At 42.2% G+C, this 7500-nt stretch overlaps 1 pseudogene across 1 annotated transcript in view; it reads right to left on the bottom strand.

Moving 5' to 3' along the window:
- The window catches only part of LOC147032065 (uncharacterized), a 141357-nt pseudogene that overhangs the window by 16980 nt on the left and 116877 nt on the right, over positions 1 to 7500 (bottom strand). The gene's annotated exons all lie outside the window — the stretch shown is intronic.

The following is a 7500-nucleotide window of genomic DNA, read 5'->3' as shown; positions in this document are numbered from 1 at the left end:
GAGGTTGATGTTTTTCTGGGATTCTCCCAAGATTAGGAAATGAAATAGAAATTATGAGCAAAGCGATAGACATCAACCAATGGCTGGAAGAATAGTGTCGGGAGGAAGATTTTATATGTAAGAAGCAGTGGGAATAATTTCAGGGACAAAGGGAGTGTTTCCAGAATGATGGCCATCACATAATATAATGAGAGTAAGCCTGGAACTTTGAACACACTTTTCTCCGAACATATTCTGTTCATACTTCCGAAATCTTCAGATTATGTGTTCCATGTATTTATGCAGGTGATGGCGGATTCAAAAAATCGAATATCTATCCATAATTCCAGCAATGTGTGTGTGTGTGTGTGTGTGTGTGTGTGTGTGTGTGTGTGTGTGTGTGTGTGTGTGTGTGTGTGTGTGTGTGTGTGTGTGTGTGTGTGTGTGTGTGTGTGTGTCACCGCCGTTTCTCGATGAACGCCGGTCCGATCGGATTGAAACTTGCCAGGAATATTGCCGGGGCCCCGCAGATGTGCCTTTTCGAGGTTTGATATCGATCGGACAAGCGGTTCCCAAGTTGCGGCCATTTATCTGTCGGCCAATGACAAGACACGGTGCTATGACGTCACGAATGACGTCACAATTAATGTTTATTTATTTATTTATTCATTTGCACGATTGACGGTCCGATCTGACTGAAACTTGCCAGGAATATTGCCGGGGCCCCGCGGATGTGCTTTTCAAGGTTTGATATTAATCGGACGAGCGGTTCCCAAGTTACAGCCATTTATCTGTCGACCAATGACAGGACACGGTGCTATGACATCATGAATGACATCACAATTAATGTTTATTTATTTATTTATTTATTATTATTTCTTTTGCACGATTGAAACTTGCCAGGAATATTGATGGGGACCCACGGATGTGCCTTTTCGAGGTTTGAGAGAGAGAGGCTGCACATACTGGCACTCACCTACGGGCACGCACCTACAGGCCCGCCCCGACGAGTCCGTACTAGTATTACTAAAACTCTCATCTAGTATGTACGTATGTATGTATGTATGTATGTATGTTCCCAAAATACAGCCAAAACGGTACACGATAGCGCAAAAATTTTAGGGCCACTTGACTCATAAAATAAACATCGTAAAACATAAAAACATCTTCTTCTTCTTCTTCTTCTTCTTCTTCTTCTTCTTCTTCTTCCAGCTGCTCCCGTTTGGGGTCACCACAGCGGATCATCCGTATGATCCGCATAGTGATTTGGCACATGTTTTATGCCGGATGCCCTTCCTGACGCAAACCTGGTCGCCTCTTACGACACAGGCATATGGTACACCTATTTTAACCGGGATATACACCGGCCCAGTATACTGGTACTCATTTCGCCAACCTCGGAAGGATGACAGGCTGAGTCAACCCCCTGGTGTATTAATTCAGTGGCCCAACGGGGCTTGAACTCAGGACCTTTTGGATCCCAAGCCACTGTCCTAACCACTGTGCCAACACCAGGCTTTATAAAGCATAAAAACATAAAAACATAAAATAAACATTAAAAATAAAATAAAAATTTTAAGCATAAAATAAACATCGCCATTTTGATCTAATACTTCAGTGTTCGTTAATAAATAAAATTGTGTTTAGAAGATTACGCACAATAATTTCTTTGACTTTCTTTTCTCCGTTATTTTTACACATTGATGCGCAATATCAAGTTTCGTTCAAATCGGGCAACGAAAAAAATTATGGAAAAATAAATTCCCGATTCAGTCAACTACTCTGGGGATTATTTGATCAATGCAAACAAACTCAGCGGTATATTTCGCTGGAGCTATCTTTTTCTTTCTTTTTATCAACCTCTGTCACAACAGGAACCCAACGGGTCCACGGGTCATCTCGTGTGTATATATATATATATATATATATATATATATATATATATATATATATATATAGACAGGGGCTGTAAAAGTAGGTATACAGTAAGGAATGTACCAGTATATCATTACTGTATACCTACTTTTGCAGCCCCTTGTATGTATTGTATGTATGTATGTATGTATGTATGTATGTATGTATGTATGTATACATATATATATATATATATATATATATATATATATATATATACACATATATATATATATACACATATATATATATATATACATACATATATATATATATATATATATATATATATATATATATATATATATATATATATATATATATATATATATATATATATATATATACAAACAATTATACATGTGTTATTGTGTGGGCATGTCCACCATCTCCCCAGTTAGACCACCCTCACGGCTCTTCACGTGCCATGCTTCCAAAATCAACCTGTCGTTTGTTGGATGCCAGTTCTCGGACATGGGTCTCAAAGTCAAATTTGTGGCCAGATTGCAAGCAATGATGAGCTATGGCTGACTGGGTCATCTTTCCAAGCCTAATTGCCCTTTCATGCTCATCTAGATTTTGTTTAAAATTCCTTCCAGTTTCACCAACGTAGAATTGGTCACAGTCTCTGCATGATGAATGGTAAACTACTCCATATTTATCACCAGTTGAGATCGGGTTCTTCAGTTTTGAAATGGCATTATGGACGGTGTGTTGAGGCTTGTAGGCTACAACAATCCGAGCACTGCGTACGATCCTGCCAATCCTTTCAGAAAGGTCTGGGTAGATGGCAGTACACAGTGCCCAAGTTTGTCTCGCACGTTCCATTCTATCCATTTTGGTTCTTTCAAAATGGGGAGTATCCATTTGCAGTACCCATTTTTGAACAGGCCTCCTCAAACTTATCTGATTTCTATAATTGCATCAGTTAAAAAAAAAACACTCCCCCATTTGACCTTGAGCACCAGCAAGTGTCCGGAAATGAGTGGTTACGTCACAATAAAACCAGATGCATGCTGAGACACGGGATCTATTAGCCTAAGGAAACTGGCTGTGAAGCTGGTGAAATGTTACCTGATAGTGCAGCAGATTACTGAAATAATCTTTCACTTGGTGGTACAAGCACCAAATTTGGTATGCATGTGCTCCAGGACCTATTCTCTCAGAAAAGTACGTTACGTTGAAAAACAAAATGGCCGCCATTTTTCAAGATGGCCGCCATTTGAGGTGGTTTGAATCTGTGTTTGAGCTAAATTTTGATGGAATAATGTTATTTTAACGTTATATGCATCGAAATATATGTTTTTGAGTTAGAAAAATCCATTTCTGCACTTACAAAATCGTAATTATTGAAAACAAAGATGATATGCCCGGAATTAAATGAAGACAGGCTCTTTTAGCGCTACATTTTGCAAAAAGAAAAAAATGAAGAATAATATAGTATATACAGCAGGAAATTATCTTTTGATTCACGTGGTGGATTACTCAATCATTTAGTCCTCACATTTGCATGCACACAACCGTGTACACTTGAGACTGAAGCGATAGCATTTACATCGCCCTCGGCATTCCGTCTTAAGCCACATTTTGTTAACTGCTGACAACTCTGGGCAATGGGTGGAAGGGTCGTCCAAAAGACTTGCCAGACCTCACATCTTTCTGCCACCCCCAGTTAGCAGGGATTTCAGTTTGCATTTTGCACACTGTTGCCTGGCCCCATATGCAGCCTGCTCGGTCGGCAGACCGTTTGACATGCTGTATGAGAGCTGCGTTTGTCGGTGGAATGGCATCATAAGACCTTTGCTTCAGAGCGAACAAGTCCAGTCTTGCCTAATCAACTTTGTCCATAGTGCTGTTCTTGTCATACATGGTGATGACAAACTTCTCAAGGACGTTGTAGTCTGCATTTTCCACAAATGGTGGGTACTGACTTAACTTCTTGAAGACGGGAGTCACGAGGGTAAACCTTCCATGCCTGCCATGCAGTTTTTTTTTTTGCCTTTTCCGCGAAAAGCTGACTGAATATCACAGCCAGTGAAGGCATGAAAGAACAGCATGCCACTGGATTTGTCTGGGCCAAGATTCGCCATCATGTCATGAATTGGCAACCACTTAATGAACTGACCCTGGCCAAATTCAACCCACAGCATTTCCATGCCTGCGTCTTGGAGGGTTGCAAAAACACTGACTGCAACAACGAGAACATCTGTGTCACATGCTTTAATCAACACAGACGTCATCTGTTGCTTGGCTGCATGAAAAGCATGAGTGAATATTCTGGAGTCGGCTTCCTCGTGGTTGCAAGGACTTAAGCCATCAAGACTGATGGATCTTTTGGAAAGAGCCTGATCTCCTTTGGTCACAACAACAACATTGTCAGGACACATGGTCACTATCTTATCAGCAAGGAACCCAAAGAGCTCTGTCTTGTTGTTGTTGTCTCTCAGGAAACTTTTCAAGTTAGGTGGCAGCTTGGTTTTCTCCATCACTCGGCGTCGATCCCCTTTGCCTCTCTTTGATCTTGTTTCAGCCTTCAGGCTGAAAGTTCAATAAACATCCAAAACTATGTCTGTCCTCACGAAATTCGATGAGTACATCTGAATCTTTGGAACCACATCTAGGACAGCATATTCCTCAAAGGTCTTGGATGTCTTTGGCGGCAATGAATACACAAGAGAGGGCCATCAATGATAACAGCAGCATATCCTGGTCTAGTGTCGGGAGGAGTAACTGTAGCTTCCAGAACTTTTGCAAGTTGCGACTTCTGACCAGTGTGGAGTTTCCCACTGTCACTCAGCACCGCAGGGAAAGACTGGTTTTCATGTTGGAAAAACTCAAGCAGGTCACACTCTCGTGCTTGGCAGGATATAAAGAGTTGCGAGAACAGACGGCAATCATCTTTGAGTACCTGCTGCTTCATGTCGCCAGAAGTTGCAGCTGCCTCTTGGCGAAAGAAGTCTGCTTTGTTCTTTTTGATGGGCTTATAGAAGGAAGCTCCGTCACCCAGACCATTGAAAAATTCTCGGAAGGCAACTTTACCTTTCTCAAGGTGAGTCCTTACAAGTTCAGCAGTACTGGGATGCATGATGGTTTTGAGTCCAATGTGAGCAAGTCTTTTGATTCTTCCTGAAAAGGATTGCCCAGATCCTTCATTTCACCGAACAATTTCTGGACCTTGTCAGAGAAGGATTTCTGAGATAGGCTGGTTTGCTCATGGTGCATGATATCTTCATTTGCCACTTTGGCCAGTGACACCAACTCATACTGGGATATTAGCACGCTAACTTCTGGTCCAGACACCATCCACCTACTCAGTGCAGCTGGATCCTCAGTAAGCCCAATGGCACCACAATCACCTTTCACTACTGCATTGGCCTGTTCATGTGCTTGGTCAATGTCCAAGCGAGAAAACTCCCTGTTAGTCTTGTGTACCACAAAATTTCCCAGTTGAAATTCATTAAAGACCTCAGGGTGAGTGTGTTCCAAAGTGACCATGTCTCTAAGATGGATGGGAAGACATCTGGCATAGTTCACATTGTTGCTTGCAAAGAACAAGGGGATTAGAGCAGCCAGTGCTTCGCAATACAAACCGAAGTTGGCCTCCCTGAAAGACCTGACCAACGAGAACGTCATCAATTCCATTGACAACACAAGATCCCAGAATTGAAATTGAGGACTCTCTTTTCTGCAATTCTCACACCAGTCATCAAAATCCAGAGCTTCTTCATTCTCTTCTACACAATGATGCTCATATGCTTCCTTTTGGAGCATGTAGAGGCAACACGCTGTAACTTGGTGCATATGGCGTGTTCTTGTGATACTTGAGGCAGAAAGAAAGGATGCTGCCATTCCAGAAGAAGCCACCCCAGACTTCACAAGAGCACCTGTCCACCCACTGCTTTGAAGTAGGATTCCAAGAGACCTTAAAGCAGCCATCTCTATGTGGAGGCCCCCAAACATGACAACAAATTTATCCTCACCATACAGGTCAGGCCAGTGCCACTGGACTTGTTTGATAAGTGCATAAATAGGCTGGTCTGCGGTTATCACAGGGACCTGTCCTGGCTTGAGGTGTGCAATAGTATCCCTGACTTTGTTCATGGAGTGCCTTACAGTGGCAACTGAGTGAGCTTCATCACGAAGGAGGGGCAGAAGTGCTGTAGTACTCACTTCAAATGCAAGACCTCTCTTTTTCTCTGCATGCTGGGCTGACCAAGTGACGTTAACATTGTCATGTATTTCTTGTGTGAGGCTAATCTTCTGCAACCACTCATATTCATTGGTTAGGGGGAGACTTGGCAGAGATTCATATGTAACTTTGCCTTTGGGAGGAGAAGGGTTCTTTGGTGTGAAGAACGCAGGATAGACATTTGTATATGAGTCGGGCATTTCTGGGACTTTCTTTACTCTGGTATTCTTAATTAGAATTGGTTCCCGCACTTCTCCTTGATTTCCTGATGTTGTATGTTGAAAGATGGATATGCTGGTTCCATGGAATGATGTGGTCGCCATTGTGGAAGAGGGATTATGGTCGATGTTATCCATCGCAGATGTGCTGAAAAGACCTTTCCTCAGTTTGGGAGGACAAACCACACCTTCCTCTACATATCTGGCTACAGCTGAATCTCCCAGCTGAGCTGATACGTCGAGTACTCGATCATATGGAATACTGAAAACATGGTCATGAAACATTTCTACTAGGTGTCTCTTTCTTGTCTTAACATGAACAGACATCCCTATGTAGACTGGAAATGGAGTTTCTCTGTCTCTGGAATGCCTGTGTGTGGCAGCACCTTCTTTGTATTTGGCAAAGCAGTTGTATTGAAGGAGCTGAGCCATAGCCAGGTCAGTTGTAGTTGCTCCAAACCTCAGTTGAGACTTTATGTCTGCTCCATGCTCAATCATGCAGACAAATTGGAGCAAAGCTGTTGGTAATGAATCGTATACTGAAGTCTCATGAAGATTGCCCTCATATTTACATTTGTGATCAAGCATGTGTCTACGCAATATCTTGGCAGCTTTGGCGAGAATGATGGCATCAGAGTAGGTTGATGCTTCTGACATGACAGGACCTACATCCTTCTTGAATGTCAGATAAACATCACGTCCATCCTTGTAGGTTTCCAATGCAGGTATCTCTGCCAAAAGCTTTTCTTTCAGTCTGGTAGAGTTCACATCAGGTATATCTGTTCCAAATTGTTCAAGTCTTTCCTTGTAAAGACTCACCAAGTTAGCAAGTCGAAACGAAACAGGCCCATCACTGCTGTTTCTTGTCTCAATGGCAGAGGTAAGAAGTTCAGAAAACACCAAAGGGAAGACTTCCTTTTCTTGGGATGACTGCACTTTTTCTTTGTTCTTGGCTGCAATGTGTGCCCTCTCTCTATGATACAGAGCTGTTAAGCAAGAGTAGTGGTATTTCAGTTGCAGGGCAACCACATCTCCACCGCTCAAGACAGCCAAAAGCTTGCCATCATTAAGATTTGCGAGCACATTCATTAATCCTCTCATTTAGCTGCATGGTCTTGGCTTGTCGCAACTTTGACTTTGGTTGTATCTTTTCACATAGGAAACACTGTTGCACTTCCATGCTAGTTCTTCGCATTTTTG

The sequence above is a fragment of the Eptatretus burgeri genome, chromosome 2 (assembly GCF_056783735.1).
Source record: "Eptatretus burgeri isolate ZD-2024b chromosome 2, Ebu_testis_v1, whole genome shotgun sequence".
In the NCBI taxonomy this organism is placed as follows: Eukaryota; Metazoa; Chordata; class Myxini; order Myxiniformes; family Myxinidae; genus Eptatretus; species Eptatretus burgeri.
Note: the sequence above shows the minus strand (reverse complement) of the source record. Positions and strands in the feature narration are given on the sequence as shown.